Source organism: Pteropus medius, unplaced genomic scaffold (genome assembly GCF_902729225.1).
Source record: "Pteropus medius unplaced genomic scaffold, Ma_sr-lr_union100, whole genome shotgun sequence".
Classification (NCBI taxonomy): Eukaryota; Metazoa; Chordata; class Mammalia; order Chiroptera; family Pteropodidae; genus Pteropus; species Pteropus medius.
This window is the reverse complement of record NW_024349804.1, coordinates 14,029,980-14,046,390: the sequence shown is the minus strand read 5'-3', so window position 1 is coordinate 14,046,390 and position 16,411 is coordinate 14,029,980. Positions and strand designations below refer to the sequence as shown.

The 16,411-nt window shown below is 41.3% G+C and overlaps 1 protein-coding gene across 12 annotated transcripts in view; it reads left to right on the top strand.

Moving 5' to 3' along the window:
* ADD1 (adducin 1) overlaps positions 1 to 16,411 on the top strand; it is a 68,656-nt gene that overhangs the window by 13,733 nt on the left and 38,512 nt on the right. The window contains exon 1 of one of the 12 annotated variants that reach the window (XM_039838266.1): positions 10,874 to 11,041. The exons of 10 other annotated variants lie outside the window; for them this stretch is intronic. The gene's annotated coding sequence lies outside the window, so the exon portion shown is untranslated. Of the gene's footprint in view, positions 1 to 10,873; positions 11,042 to 13,857; positions 13,987 to 16,411 lie in introns of those variants that run through there. One more of the 12 variants, XM_039838264.1, reaches the window with a different exon arrangement.

Below are 16,411 nucleotides of genomic sequence, written 5' to 3'. Positions count from 1 at the left end.
TTTGTCGATTTCTCTCTGAGTTCTATCAGTTTTTGCTTTATATGTGTTGATACCATTTTATTAGGCATAATATATTTTTCATCTTCCTCTTAATGTTTTATCATTATGTAGTGGCTTTTTTCATCCTAAAGAAATGTTTTTATTTTTCATGGTCTTTTTCGTCTCATGTTAATATAGATACTCCAGCTTTCTTTTGGTTGGTGATTTCTTGATGACCTATCTTCATCTGTTTATTTTCAAACTTAATGTATTCTGTTCTTATGTTTTATGGATGCATTATTATTATTTTTGTGGCTGCTGTAACAAATCACCACAAACGCGGCGTCTTGAAACAACAGATTTTTCTCTCACAGTTCTGGAGCCAGAAGTCTGAGGTCAGTGTCAATGAGTCAAAATCAAGATGTTGGCAGGGATGTACTTCCTCTGGAGGTTTTGGAGGAAAACCTGTTCCTTGCCTCTCCAGCATTCTTTGGCTGTGGCTGCATCACTCCAATCTCTGTGTCCTGGTCAAATCGCCCTCTTATATCTGATGTAAGATACAAGAGAACATAGAAGAGGGAATTGCCTTCTGCCTTTTTTTACTAAGGATACTGGCGGTTGCATTTAGGGCCCTCCGAGGTAATTCAGGACAGTTGTCTTTGCCATGAAAAGTAGCAAACATTTTCAGCTTCCAGGGATCAGAACTGGTACCTTCGGTGGCCATTAAGCAGCCTACTACAGTGGTACAATGTCTGTCTTAACCGGCATAGTTTAGTGCACTTACATTTATTGTGATTCTGATAAATGTGTTCTTCTGTCATCTTACATTTTGCTTATTTCTGTCGTCATCTTTTCTGTCCTTGATTGCCTTTTTAAACAACCAAGTTGTTCTATTTGTTTTTCTTTATGGTCTTCCCTCTTTTGGTTTGGAAATTACATGCTCTGTCATGTTCTTTTTGTGAAGGTGTGGTAGGCTTTCTTCTTCTGTACTCCTTACGTCTTCTGTCATATTTTGCATCTCCTTGTCCCCTGTGCTGGTTTCTAGGTAATTTTTTCAAATCTATCTTTTAATTCACTAATTCTTCTTTATCTGTGTTGAAGTTGCTATTATTAGTTGATTTAAAAAGTTTTTTCAACATCGTTTCATTTCTAAAAGTTCTATTTGGTTTCTTTTTCAGCTCTGCCTGGTCATTTTTGATAATTTCTATGGCTTGTATTTATGATTAATTTATTTTATACAGTTATTCTATGTTTTTTATTATAATTCTAGTATTTGAAGTCTTCGAGGGCCTAGACCTATGGTGTATTGTTTCTGATGGCTGTCACTCATGGAGATTTTTTGGGAGGGATTGTTGACTTTCAACTTGGACCTCATATTTAGTTGATTTTAACCAGTGGAAAAACCTGGGGTCAACATTGAGGATCTTTTTTTTTTTTTGCTCAGAAGATCATATTAATTTCTACTCTGAGCCCGGCTCACTGCCCACCTGAGAACATTTTTACCTCTTCTGGAGTTGCAGCTCCTCAACTCCTTTTTTTACCTCCAGCAATGCATATTTTTGACATTTGACCTCTGGTAATGTCACCTTTTGTGATTCCCATTCAGAGTTCTAGTTTTAGTCTCATGGTTTTGAGACTAAACATTATTATATGCAAATAATGCTTTTATGGAAAATCTTATTTGAATGGTAGGGTTTAAACATTTGCCTTACTTGAGATCTCCAAGTGGTATTTATTAGTAATGGAAATAGTGATTGCGTACCTGTTTAAAACTTAGGAAAATGTATTCAGCATGAGGTGATTGTAAAATGCAGTTAGAGGGTCATCGGCATAAGTGAGGTGTATTGGTGTTCTTGGTACTGGGAGGAGCCGGCTCCAGCTTGGGCAGCATATGAGATATTGGTAAAGTCATTACTTTGTTTAGTTTTATCATCTGTAAAATGACCAGATGACTTCTAAAGTTCCTTTTGGTGCTAACAGTGTATGCATCTGAGGCGTCACTTCATTGCTCTTTTCTCTGTTATATTGATTTAATAAGCATTATTTAAGGTCTGTGTTTGGGACATTGTGCTGGGAATGTTGGAAGGTAGAGCATTTAATAGCTCCTGCTTTCAGTGAGCTTGCAGTCTAGCAATTGTATTAATTGTATTAAAAATTGACAATACAGAGCAGTTGGTAAGAGGGAACCTCTAATAAGTGGTACTGCTGTGTCCCTGGGCCCATTTCAAGGAAGACAGTTAATTAGTGCCCATCATAGAATGTTCTTCCCATGTCCTTTTTAAAGACATTCAGTAACTATTTATAATAATAATAGCTACCGACTAGTATATTGCTTTATTGTATTACTGTGTGCCAGGCTCTATATAGAAACATGACATAAATTAATTCATTTAATCTTAAACTGAGGAAGTAGATAAGGATATCATTCCCATTTTACAAATGAAGAAACTGAAGCATAGAGAGGTGAAGTGTTCCTAAGGTTGCATAGCTATAAGTGGTGAACTGAGATCAGAACCCAGGTGGCCCTGAGGGTCCAAAATAGTACATTTATTAGTCAGGTGGCATTGAGAGGCTAACAGAATTTTGATCAAGATCCAAGCCAGAGCCTTTCTGTACCAGTGTCATTGGACAGATTTGGGAACTATAAACAGGATGGGGTGCATGAAAGTTCACTTCGGTTAGACAGATGGTTGGTTGGCTTATCTTTAGTTGCCTCACCCAGAGTTGTTTTTAAAACCACACCCAAGTCTGTTTCAGTAAGCGTAACTAGAATATTGGTTTAGAGATTGAATTAACATGATAAATCTCGCTTATTAGTGTTATGTGTGTTGATACAGATAGAGCAGATAGTTTTACTTAAAGTATAGCAAGGTAAAATAAGATGAGTTTGTAATAGAATATTATTTTTAACTAAAATGATATACTTTAACTTTTAATTAAGTACATGCTCTTGAAATTTTTAAGATGCATTTTGTAGCATGTTACTTTTATATTCTCATCAGATACTAGATAATTAAAAATTTTCCTATTCATAGGGTATTTATTATGTGCCAGACGTTGTGCTAGATATTTTACATTTATTATTTATATCGCTCCAACAATCTTGGAATATATGACTTGAATGTATTTTATTACAAATGAAGAAATTGAAGTACAAAAAAATGATAAACTTTCCCAAGATCAGACAGTGTGGCTTATGAGGTGGCAGTCGGGTGCTGCTGGCGCAGAGTTGAAGCAGGGGGTCCTGTGGGGGGGGTGGAGAAACACGCCTCCACGTCTCTGGGGAGAAGGGATTATTGGAAATGAGATAACTGGAAAACATTCATCAGAATAAATTCCAGATGGATTAAGGAGAAATGTTTAAAATGACAGAGATTATGGAGGAAAAAAAAGCAAAATAAAATGTCTATCAAAGGTAATGCTTTAAAACTTTCCTGCATTTTATTAGACATGTGCCTGTGAAAGAATGATAATGTTCTCCATAAAAACAGAACTCAGAGGAAAAGGTTTGTAGACCCTAAATGTGCAAAATGTTAAAATATTTGCACATTAAAAATAAAGTTACAGAAGATAACGGTCTTGGAATGTCAAATAAAACAAAAGGTCAATATGTATATTATTTTTTCAAATTTATAGGAATACATCAAGATTTCAAAAAAGAGGCAGGTGGCCAAAGAAATTAATAGACCCTGTGGGGAATTTCAGATGTAAATAAGCACACGAAAAACATTCCTCCTCACCTGCTAATCAGAGAAACACCAGATAAAGCAGCCACTTTTGACCTACCAGAACTGGATGACTTTAGTGGTAACCCCTGCTTCCGTTTCAGAGTATGTAAGCCAAAGAGGAAGTGAAACTTTAGATTTAGTCCTAACCCATTTTGGGGGTTCCCTTTACCTTTTGTATTGAAAACTTTCCAATGTCCGGTTCACTCTCGAAGCACTTATTTTAGAGAGATCATATTCTGCTTTTTCATTCAGCACCTGCTCTTGGAGTGCCCACTCCAGGCAAGGCCCTGCAACTAGGACATTCTAAAGGGGTCATGTTTTCCGGGGTGTTTATTTTATTTGTGGTGGTACAATTATTTGAGAGTGCTTTGGATTTTTATCGGCTTCTTGAAGTATGCTGTAGTTTTTCAAAAGTGTTCCAAACTGTGGAAATCATTTATAAGTATGTCATGCTCTTGGGACCTGATTAGAATCGCCTCCCCTGAGTAAATGAAGCTTTCTACTTATTTGAGGTTTGGGCTTAAACACTTGACATGTTAGATCATTTCTATCTTGTATAAAAAGATAGAAAAGTTCAGGCTGCTAGACCAGTGCTCCAAGACTTTTCTAGACACACAGTATGACTTACTAGGGAAAGCATGAATTATTCACTCAGTTCAAACCTGGGTGTTAAGTTCAGGTTAAAAGGACAAGTATTGCTTAGCTAAGTATTAAATGACAGATGGAAGGGATAAGTTTCTTCTTTTCTCCTTTGAAAAGAGTGATCACCTCCGCTGGACTTTAGAGTTTATCCTTCGTGGACATACTGTTTCATTCTGTGTTGGGGGAATTTTTTCCACAATTTCAGTGACAAAATTCCAGCTTCCTTTGTCTGGGTAAAATCACTGTTACTGTTTTACAGAATGTGACTCTCTTTCTGTCCTCCAAGTTTTATTCCCCCACCCAAATTGAAAAGATTTTATTTCTAAAATTTTCACCTATAGCCTCATAATTGTAAGTTTTTTTTTAAAGCACCTATACATATACAGATGTTAGATCTTGTTTTTAGCCATTTTGTTTTCATTTTTGAATGAAAAGGGTATGTAAAAATTATAGTTTCCCTCAATCCCCCAAAGTTTACTACTTTTTAAAAAATTGGATTTATATTTGAGAGCCTATTGATACTCATTTAGATTAGTAAAATAATTCCAGGGAATTTTAACTTCTAAAGATTAATTTGCACAGTGTTTATTAGTGTTAAGTATGTTTTATTATATTCCAGGTTTCTGAAAGGCAAAGGAATGAGTTTCAGGTACTAGCTGTCATGCTTATTATGCTAGGCAGGAAACAGGACTTCATTGTACAAATATCGTATAGAGCTTATCATGCCCACTCCTCAGTAGTCTCGTAAGATAGATATTATAGTCCCCTCCACTGATGAAAATACTGTGGCACAAATAGCTCGCCCAGGGCACGTTCCTGGTAAGTATCTGGCTGGGGTTTGAACTTGGTGACCCCAGAGCTTTTCTCCTTCCCATTCATTATCACTGGCAGCCTTAGGACCCCAGGGCCAGCCACTCCCGCATTTCTTTACCATCTACTGGCCTCCCGTAGGAGATTGATTTCAGGCAGATGACAGGTAGAGGACAGAGTTGTCACAACCACTCAGAAATAGCCAAGCAAACAGCCTTTTCTTATTTCAGCCAACAGGTACTCGAGGCCTCAGAATGAAGGAAAGGTTGATGGAGCCCCTGTCCAGCCCTGTGGCCTCTGTCTCTGCTGTGTATTCGCCTCGTTACATGGCTGCAGTACAGCTTTGTATACACTGTTTTTACAGCTTAAGGATTGGCCGTGTCCTGCATATTACTCTTAAGATTATTTTAATGACTAAACACTTTCCACCCTACTGTTCTGTAACTATTAAAGCGTGCCCGATACCGATTCATATTTTTTTCAGAGGAAACATTCTTGTGTTAGGCTAGTGTTGCAAGAAAGTCCCACCTAAGGTGTTTAATGGGATCGCAGAGTGGTTTATTTACACAGAATTTTCTGTACTCGCAGGTGTCTGTTCAGTGTGTGTCTCCTGACTTACTCAGTTGGGTCTTCCTGCAGTCTTTATAGGCCTCATTGTGGAACCATGCATGCTTAGTGGTGAGGTCTAGAATTTTCCTTTTCTTACTTTTCTTATTTCCGTACCTCTGGGAGTTATGCTTGCTTGAATTTCCAAATCCGATCAGGCAGTGACAGATACAGCTACTTTTGCTTTTATAGCAACTTTGGGAATTGACGTAATTCTTAGAAACATAAAACCCAGGTAACTCAAAACACAAAACCCAGTTTGATATACAGATTGTCCATTTGCAGTCTGGAACTTAATTGTGAGCGGTGGAGTGAGGTTTGGAGTCTGTTTAGTTAGCTGCTTATATCCCCCGAGTCTCTTCAGGCGTACGTCAGTTGTGATTGAATTAAGCAAAGTGACGGCTTTTCTTACAGTCACATGCCTTTGGAGTCCAAACAGGTTGGCAGTGCGGTCCAGAATGTTAGACCTGGCGTGTATTTGTTCCTTAGTACATTTTTATTGAGAGCCTCTTAAGCGTTAGCTCTGTGAATACAGCAGTGAATGAGAGAGACAAGTCTGTCTTCTTGGGAGTTATAGTCCAATAATGGAGACAGATAATGAATTTCTGACAGCAACACTAATAACGAACTCTGGAGTGCTTCCTGTGTGGCAGACACTGTATGAGGTGCTACTGTTGTTAGCCTCGTTTCATATATGGAAACTGAGATCAGAGAAGTTAAGAAAATTTCTTAAGCTTGCAGAGCCAGTAAGTGGCAGAGCAGGAGTTTGAACTCAAGCAGTCTGGCTCCAGAGTTTCTGAAGGCAGAAATCTGTGTTTTGTGCCTTGATATCTGCCAAGCATCCAGATCGAAGAACAGTGCCTGGCGCCTGTTCACCTCATCGTAGGTGCTCAGTACACATTTCATGGATGTCTGAATACGGAGTCAGTGAAAAAAATGGCTTTTACTTTAGTTGTGTGTGAAAGTTGCATGGGCTCTGTTACTTCGTCCCATGGCCTGAGTGCAGAGCCTTCTAGAGTTTGGGTTCTCCCTTCTACCTCAGTGGTGTCATGGCTGTTGAAGTAGCTCCATTTTCATTAAGTAACAGCTAATATATGCAATTTGAGGCATAACTTTCCTTCGTCTAAATTTGTTTTGGGTCTTTTCTTTTTTTTCATTTCTGTTTATTAAGATTTTCATACTTTTCCCCTTCAGATATCAGTTGGAATTTTTAGAGACTTTAGAAATTATTTGGATATTAACCTAGGAAAGTAGTGATAATGAGGAATAAATTATATATATGAGAAACTATTTTTATCATATTTTTGAAGCCAGTTGTAGTTGTGACAGATCAGAAATTTTCAGTTATCTGTCATCAGTAATAAAAATCACGTGAGCAAGAAGCACTTTGGCACTGTATAATTTGTCATGTCCATAGGCTTGGCCAGGACCCTGGTCCTAGGTCTGTCCAGTCGTCATAGCCACCCTTGAATGTGTGTCCACAGTCTGCCTGCCACACGCTCTGCCGAACGCTCTCCAGACAGCACTAATGACTCTCACAGTGTTTCTCCGGGTTGGCCCTGTAACACTCAGTTTACCGATGAGGAAGCAGAGTCCCCGAGAGAAGCTGAGTCCCTCGTCCAGGACCACACAGCATGCGGCACGGTGGGCTTCCAACTTACTTGGCCTCGGGCTGATCCCAACACATACTGGGTCACTGCTCTCTGCCACCAGTGGCCTGTGTGCCCACGGCCATTTTCTCTCTTCTCTGAGCCTGTCTTCCTACTTTTAAAATGACGGGGTCACATTTAAACGACAGTGGCGACCTTTTTACAACATTGTATCAGAGAGGCTCTGAGGTCCTCCCTCCACTGTCTACGGACTCTTCAGTTCAGACACGTTTATCAGGCACCTCCTGTGCAACACCGGCAGGGAAAGGTGCCTCCACACTACAGAAATGGGCAACACTCGGTCTGTTCCTCCGAGGGAGCGAGGCTGACCGTTGCCCTGGTAGCTACGGACTTCACGGCCCGTGCGGCAGGTGCCTGCTCTCAGCAGTACACCCCACCTGTCATTCCAGCACCGGAAGGATAGGTGCATCATCTCTGTCTGATTCCTTACAGAATGAAACACCCTTTTGTGCTTCGAGCCTGGCGCTGCAGTGCTTTTGGCAGGATGGAAGGAGTGGCTGCGAAGTGGAGCCGACGTGGGTTTAAGGAAGTACTGTTTGAGTCAGCGAGTGCTGATTTAGCGGAATGTTTAATCGTATGTGATTCTGACTGGAACAGAATCATCGTGGTGGAGAGACTGTGAGGAGGAGCTCCTTGGTTACCTTACTGTGTCCACCTCAGGGCAAACAGCAGCTTAGAACCCGCATTTGATCACTTGTAAAGGAGGGTCACCCTACTAAAGCACGTAACAATGTATATTAAACCATGAAACTTCAAACCTTTGATATCATCATGCTGTTGGGTTTCATACAATGTACTGTGTATTCATTCTGTTTGATACCCTTAGTGATACTTATTACTTTATGTTCTTTTTTTTTAAATTAATTTATTTTTTATGGTGACGTTGGTTAACAAAATCTAATAAGTTTCAGCTGTACATTTTAACTGTAAGGCGTATGTATATTTACCCTGCATGTTCATTTATTTATGTTCTTAATGGTGTTTTATTTAAAAACTTTTTTTATAGAAATTAAACTGTATGTATATATAAATGATAGAGACTTCCTGGCATCTCTCCTCCACCCACCCAGATCCTTGTCACCCCTTGTAACCGAACCACCACTTTAAATTTCTCGTATCTTCCTGCATTTCTTTATGCAAATACAGATAAATACGAATATTTTCCCTATCCTTCTTTCCCCCCTCAAAGGTTCCCTACATACATTGTTTTCTTTATTTTGCTTTTTCTTTTCATTTGACACTATCTTACTTTTGTGAAAACTGGACCATCTAAAAGTTTGTGTGTGCATAATTTCCTGATAACACTGAATATGGCTTTCAGTCTCCATCAGCTGGCATAATAACTCTGCAGAGACTATACCTTTGGCAGTTTTACTTAGGCTTATTCTTGTGATTTTAAGTACTTCCTGCCTAGCTCTAAAGAGGAAAGCCTGGCACCATTTTCAGAAGTCTCAGAGTTAATAAAGTAGCTCATATTTCAACCTTTATGTGTACAGAATATATATTTCTTAGCACTCTCAACAGCGGTATTGTCTCAGTTCCTTTTAGCATTTGTCTTCCACGGGAACCAATTACTTCACAAAAAAGAACATTTAGTTACTATTCTGAAAAACTGCCTCTTTGTTTTCGTGGTCAGAATTTTAATCTTCCTTACAACCCTGCCAAACTTCCCCATCTTCCCTTCCCTCCAGAAAAATAAACAAAAATCTAACTCAGACTCTTATTTTGTAAGCCATCCTCATAGAATTGGGGAAAATGAGATATTGGAAAGTTCTGTTTCAGTAAAACAGTAAATTTTGAAAGATTTCATTGCTTCAGCAAACATCTGTTTAAATAGATGCAGTTTGGTAGTTGAAGGACAGTAGACAGGATCACGGAGGAGCAGGAAAGAGCGCTGGACACTGTCAGAGGATAAAGCCGACGTGTGCTTTTTTCCACACGTAGTCGTTCGGGGCCTGTGGCTCAGAATACAGAGTCAGCGTAGTAACCAGAACGGACACCTGCCTGTGGCGTGGCGGTTATTCGTTAAATTCTGAGACTCCTTAGATAAAATTACGTCTCAGATTCCTCTTCTGAAATATGAATCGCCATTTCCTTTATGGAATTCCTTCTCGAAAGCACTTAAGGGTATACTGATTGATGTTTGCTCACGGGCCATGTGAAAGTACTGGTTGTCACTTCACATATTTTTTTGGATGAAAGCAAATTTCATGATGTCAGTAATGGAGAATGAATTTGTATTTCTTCATTCATCCACTAAAGCATGTTTCTTGAGGCCTGTTGCGTGCTAAGTGGTGGGGAGATAGTGCTGAGCGAGCTCGAGGAGCCTCGTGGGCCTGCCTGTTCTTGGTCACATCCACACTTGGCTTCCTGTGCACAGTCAACAGGTGAGCTTGGCGTTCGGGATGACTGGTCTTGGGTTCAGGTCCTGACTTGGTCCTTTATTTATCGTGAGGCCTGAGGAACTTGAACAGAGTCCGTTCTTCATCTGCAGATAGGGACTCATGCAGGGTTGCTCGAGTGACCTAAGCTGTGTGGCAGCATCCTTATGCAATTCAAGCAGCGGTCACTCTCCTGGGTCCCTCGCATTTTCTAGCTGAATTCTCCTCGGCTGCATCCGGGAAAAAATTGTGGAGTTTGAGAGTCAGATGATGATTATGCCTCTGTCCTATTTTCTCGTTTGATTCCCAAGGTGCTCTCAGCTGCCTTACCTCCTTCGATCATTAGGCTAGGGAGATATTTTTACTCTACAGATGAGGACTTCATGCATGTCGAAGTTATCCAGTGGAATGAGTGGGACTAATCACCGATCCCTGGCTCAGCGGCCTGTCCACTGCCCGCTGTGACCCTTGGATTGTAGAGTCCCCTTGTCAGCACAAGAAAACCGTTTAATGAGAAGCACTTAGGAGTGCAGTCTCCAAATCATAGTCTTCATTTCAAGTTGTTCTCCACCTATGGCTCTGCAGCCTTCAGCCAGTAACTGGCGTCTCTGTAATAATACACTAGGGGATTGATTAAATGCTGTAATTAAAAGAAACAGCACGGCCGGTATATAACTGGATGTAAAAACGTAGTAAAAGCCGGAAGATTAGGCCAGGGACCTGTGAACTCCATTCACCATAAAGGAGAGAGGGAGCAGGAGAACCCACCGGATCACCAATTCCTCAGTAAAAGCCGGAGCGTGTGCCGCAAGGCTGGGCAGCATAGCTGCGATGCCATTTTACCTTTTACTTTTGGTTTTGTTTTGAATTCGGGCTTGCCGGGCCGTGTGGCGAGAGCGGAGCTGCGGGCAGGCGCTCTGGAGCTGGCAGCCTGAGCTCAGCCTAGCAGCCCCACTGCTGGCTGCTACTTTGTGCCTCAGTTTCCTAATCTGCACAGAGAATGAGTTCTTACATGTCAAAATGAGTTTTAAATCAATACCACGTAGTGAGTAAACAGCGATTGTTTTAAAGGGGACTTTTGAGCAGTTTCATCTGCAAAAGAACATCTGGAGACACGGGAATAGAAGTGATCCGATTGGAGTGATTAAAGGCTTTGCGGAGCTTCGTGTCCCAAGCAGGACACGCTCAGTCAGCCTGCAGCCGCGAAGCCATCTTCCCCCATAAGGTGGGTGTCTGTCCTTTAGGAGTAGAGAATGGGCTGAGTAATACAAGCAGGGAGGCCTGTGACTCGTGGTGGTCGTGTCCCCTTTTATTTGAGAGAGGGCTCCAATGTCGGCCACTTCTTCCTGCCAGTAGACATCAGGGGTCCCTCTCCGTGGACGGGCGCGGCACGCCTTCCAGGACCATACGTTTCTTAGCGCGTGTAGTGAATGTCTGGTTGGGGCGTGCGCGTGTCTCCTGCTTTCCCATCCACGGCGCCAGGCAGGGTGTGGATTGTCTGTGCAGTCCTGTCCCGAGCCTGCGGCCAGGGCTCGGCTGTAAAGGTCAGCCTTTCCAAGCCCGTTTAAAATCTTGTCACTCTACAGACACTCAAGGAAAGACAAATAACATGTGAGTTCACTTACATGTGGAACCCAAAAACCAAAATGAACAAAGCAGAAACAGACTCATAGATTGGGAGAACGGGACTGATGGTTGCCAGATGGGAGGGGGTGGGAGGGATGGGTGAAAAGGTGAAGGGGATTCAGTATACAAACTGCCAGTTATAAAATGAGTCACGGGGGCTGTGAAGTACAGCATAGGGAACACAGTCAGTAATAGAGTAATAACCATGTACGGCGACGGCACCGGGCTTATCGGAGTGATCACTTCGTTAGTTGTATAAGTGTCTAATCTCCATGTTGTATACTTGAAACTAGTACACTATTGTATGCCAACTGTAATCGAAAAATAAATTGAAAAAAAATCCTGTCACCCTTTCCATCGCCACCTTTTAACATTTTTCTAGCTTTATCGAGGCATAGTTGACAGATAAAATTGTAATATGTTTAAAGTGTACAGCATGATAACTTGATGCGTGTATACACTGTGAAGCGATTCCCACAGTCTGGCTAATTAACACATTCGTCACCTCACTCGTTGGGTGGGGGGTCCACTTTCTACTGTGTTGTTTTGTTTCAGTAAAACGAATGGTGCAGTTTCACTCTGGACGCGGACCTCGTGGAGCCCTTCCAGAGGAGTTAGGGACCTCGTGGAGCCCTTCCAGAGGAGTTAGGGACCTCGTGGAGCCCTTCCAGAGGAGTTCGTGTGTCCCTTGCAGCAGATGCTTGATTTCAGGAGCAAAACGTATATCCCTACTCCGTGTGAAACTCTCAGAGCTCGCTTACCAAAGTGAGTGAGAAATCAAGTGTCCCTGCCCTTCCTGGGCCCGCAGACTGAGATGGAGCGAGCGCATGCGCAGATATTCTGGTCCTGTTCGAAGTGGCTGAAGAGCTGAGAAGAGTGTGTCCCGGAGCACAGCAGGCCCGGTGCCGAGCTCGGGGCCTCGAGAAGGCTGCACAGAACAGGCCGTGTTTGAGCAGGGTCTTGAGAATGAGTGGGGCTGAAGGATTGGGAAGAGAGGCCAGTTCACTTAAGGCCATTAAGAACTCCTCGAGCTGGGCGCCAGGCACTAAGTGTCAAAGAAGGGGACACTGGTCGCTCTCTCACTGTGCTGTCTTTTCTGTGCTGCCATCTTTAAAGCTGAGTAGATGTTCATTCACCAGGTGACTGCCACCTGTCCCAGGCCACCTGAAAGCACCTGCCGAGCTCTAAAAGCATCTCTTCTGCGTAGCGTTCCCACTTCCCGGGGCCGCCCTGACAGAGTACTGCAACTTGGGGGCTCAAACAGTCGAGATTTATGGTCTCTCAAGATCTTTTCTTTTGAGGCTATGCAGAGAATCTGTTCTAGGCCTTTCCCTGAGCAGCTGGTGACTTGCTGGCAGTCTTTGGTGTTCCTTGGCTTCTAAATGCATCACCTCAGCTGGTCTTCATGTCTGTGCCCAAACGTCCCCTTTTTATAAGGACACCAGTCATACTGGATTAGGGGCCCACCCTGCTCTAATATGACCTCATCATAACTACTTACATCTGCGAGGACCCTATTTGCAAATAAAGTCACATTCTGAAGGACTGGGGGTTAGGGCTTCACCATGAATTTTTGGGAACGCCGTCCAACCCGTAACACCCTCTGTCCACTCTTCCTGCCTCCCACCACTGGACACTTTCTCCTTCCTGATTGATACATAAGTAGTTTCTGTAGCTTTTTGTCTTTGGTGCCTTGCACATAGTGTGGAAAGTAGCTCTAGGGAAGGTATGCTAACCACGTGGAGTTCATAGGAATAAAGGAAGGCACTGCAGAGGTCACCTCTTTCCCTGTTCTACTGATAATGCCAAAGGCAGGCTGGGGTTGAGTGTCAGGTGGCCAACACCAGCAGAGGCCACCACTTTTATTACCACATGAGCATGTTTGGCACCTCCTGGTTCATTTTTCATGGAGCAGTACTTCACGATCACCTGGCGGTCATTATGCTTTCTGAGATATGCTTTAAGAATATTTAGCAACCGACAAGACCCTCTGGGTCTTCTAGCGGATGCTTTTCTCAGAGAATTTTAATGGTGACCTTCTTTCAGCCTTTGGTTGGAGTGTTCTTCTGCCTTTAGGGAATCAGCAGTAAATCATGTGAATGGCCGAAATAGCCATTAGCAAAATGTCTGTGCCTGAAGGGAATGCCAAGAAATAATGGAATCTGCCCCAAAGCTTTAGAATCAGCTCATTAAATATCTGAGAGAAGCGAAAATGTGTCTGGTTTCTGATCCGAGGTTTAGTTACACATCAGTGAGGAACGGCTCACCCTGGGGCTAGAACGAATGCCTTTGCTAAGAAAGAACATTCCAGGGCACCTTTTGTTATTTCCAGGTCAGTAAATAACATACTAGGCAGAGTGATGTCTTCTGGGACATCAGAAAGGAATGTTAATCTTAAAATATCTTTTCTCCCAACATCAGTAACATCTGCCTGAGAGAACATACTAAAGTGTGTTCGCTTGACGGCGAGCAGAGCCCAGCATCCGCGAGGGGCCGACGGCCAGGCTCGTCTCTCTCACGTAACTCACTCTCCTTCCACGCCGTGTAAGTTGTAGGCAAATTTTAGCTGTACAAATTAAGATTCGTGAAATCTTAAAATTTTTACGTTGGTAAAATTACAGCAACTTTATAGATTATTGAGAGAGAAACATTAATCCGTGCTTCTCTAGAAGCAATTTATTCAGCTTTAATGCAGCTTCTTTGCCATATTTTCTTGTCCGTGTGTGATTATAATATTGATAAAATTATATAATAGGAAATTTTTTAGTTTTTCACTTGAAAATATCATATGCTAAAGAATCTTCATAGTTTTATAATATTGTATTGCGATTTTAATATTTATGTTACAATCATCTATGTATTGGACATTGATCCTACTTTTTAAATTATTTTAAGTTACTCTGAATGTTGCCAGAATTTTTTTACATCTGTATTTCTCCATTTCTTTTTTTAAAAGTTGGATTAAGTAATAACTTTTTTGTAGAGGTCTTCCTAGAAAAAATTACTGTCCTAACACTTCCTTAAAAACTTAAAAAGTTAATGAAACCTGAAGCCATAACTGATAGAAAACCAAGTACTGTGAAAGTGGACTTGTGTTTATTCTTGATTGTTGGTCTCAGCATATGTATACTTTGATCGTGATTTAAGTTTAGATTTACGTTTCTAGACTTCCTTATTGAAGGAAGGGAAGGCACGCATGTCTGATCTAGAGCCTTTATCTCATCCCATTCACATGGCAATTTGTAATAAAAAGAGCTGCCCAGCCTTATCTTCAACGCCTTGGTTTTACAAAGGCTCTTTTCTTTCAGTCAGCTCTGGGAACCAGGAAACAGCTATAGTTGCTTCTAAAGCAGGCCCCTGTATCCTTATTTACTGATAAAAGTGGCTTAAAATAGGGACCCATTTATTAATAGGGAAATCATAATACTGTATATCCTTTTGTCTTTTTTTTTTTAATTGGCTCAGAATATTCAGCTTCATTTACATCTAACGAAGAAACGTCAGACAGCCATTATTGTTTTGTTCTTTGGATTGATCTTTTAGCACAAACTAGGTTAATAGTGAACCGATTAAATATTTTAAAGGAAACATTTAGAGAACAGTACATTTTAAAGGCTGCATTTAGATCATTGGTTCATTTATTCTCTGTTGACTTTTAGTCCCTTGTTATTTTTATATTTTGCCTTTGAACTGTCGCTTTAAGCATTTCTGTTATTTCTGTCATATCTTTAGGTTTTAAAAGAGCAATATCTGAATTAATCTTTTTCTTAAAAAAAGTTTTCTTCAGCTGATTCTTTGGCTGTTGGTGCTACAATATTTTTTGTATAAACAAACTATTTTTTTTAAGCCTTGGTATTCAATTTGGTCCCAGTTCAGTGGCATTGGTATCACTTGGGAGCTCACAGACTTGCAGAATCTCAGGCCCCACTTTAGACCTACTGATTCTTAAATGTGATTCCCAGAGGATTCATATGCACATCAAAAAATTAACAGTGCCAGCCTCAGATTCCCAAGGTTGGAGCCTCCTGTGTTCAAGGCCAGTCTGCACCTGTGCCCTTGACTCCATCCCTTCCCATCCCTTTGGGGATGCCGCCACCCTCTCTCGTCGTCATCATTCACAGTATGGCTTAGAGGTTCAGAACAAAATGGCCTGCTTTGGAACCCCAGCCTTCTTCCTAGCTGAGTGACCTGAGTTTCCTCATCTGTAACTGTGAGGGAGATAATAGGATGTCAACTAATAGGGGCGGTGAGAGGAACAAATACAAGTAAAGAACAGTGGCTAGAAATACAGTTCTGGCTGCCGTCATTCTCCTTCCCCTATGGTCATTCGAAGGGATGTGCGTCAGTTACCTGTTTCAGCCTAACAGACCGTCTTAGGACTTTGAAGCTTAAAGTACTTATCATTCGTATCTCACGATTTTGTGGACCAGGACCTCAAGCAGGGCTTAACTGAGTACTTCAGCTCTGTGTGGCATCCACTGTGGTCACTTGATGATTTTCAAGTATTTTATTGTTATTTTAATTATTAAGTTGTAAAAGCTCTACATATTCCAGATGAAAATCGATTATTAGCTATATGATTTGCAAATATTTTCCCCCATTCTGTGGGTTGTCTTTCCACTTTGTTATGTATCCTGGGAAGCACAAACGTTTTTCATATTGAGGAAGTCCAGTTTATATCTTTTAGTTGGTCACCCTTTTGGTGTCATGTGACTTTGCCTAACTAACCCAGGTTCTTATAGATTTACTCCTTTGTTTTCTCCTAAGAATTTTATAGTTTTTACTGTTACATTTGGATCTGTGTTCCACTTGGAATGAATTTTTGTGTATAGTTTAAGAAATGGGCACCAGTTACGGTTTTAGTTGCTAATTTAATCAGATTTAAATCTTTGTCTTGCTTATTACCTTCTGTGGCTTGGGGAACTGTTCACTCACTCGCCACGAAAAACACTCTGCCTACAGCTTCTGA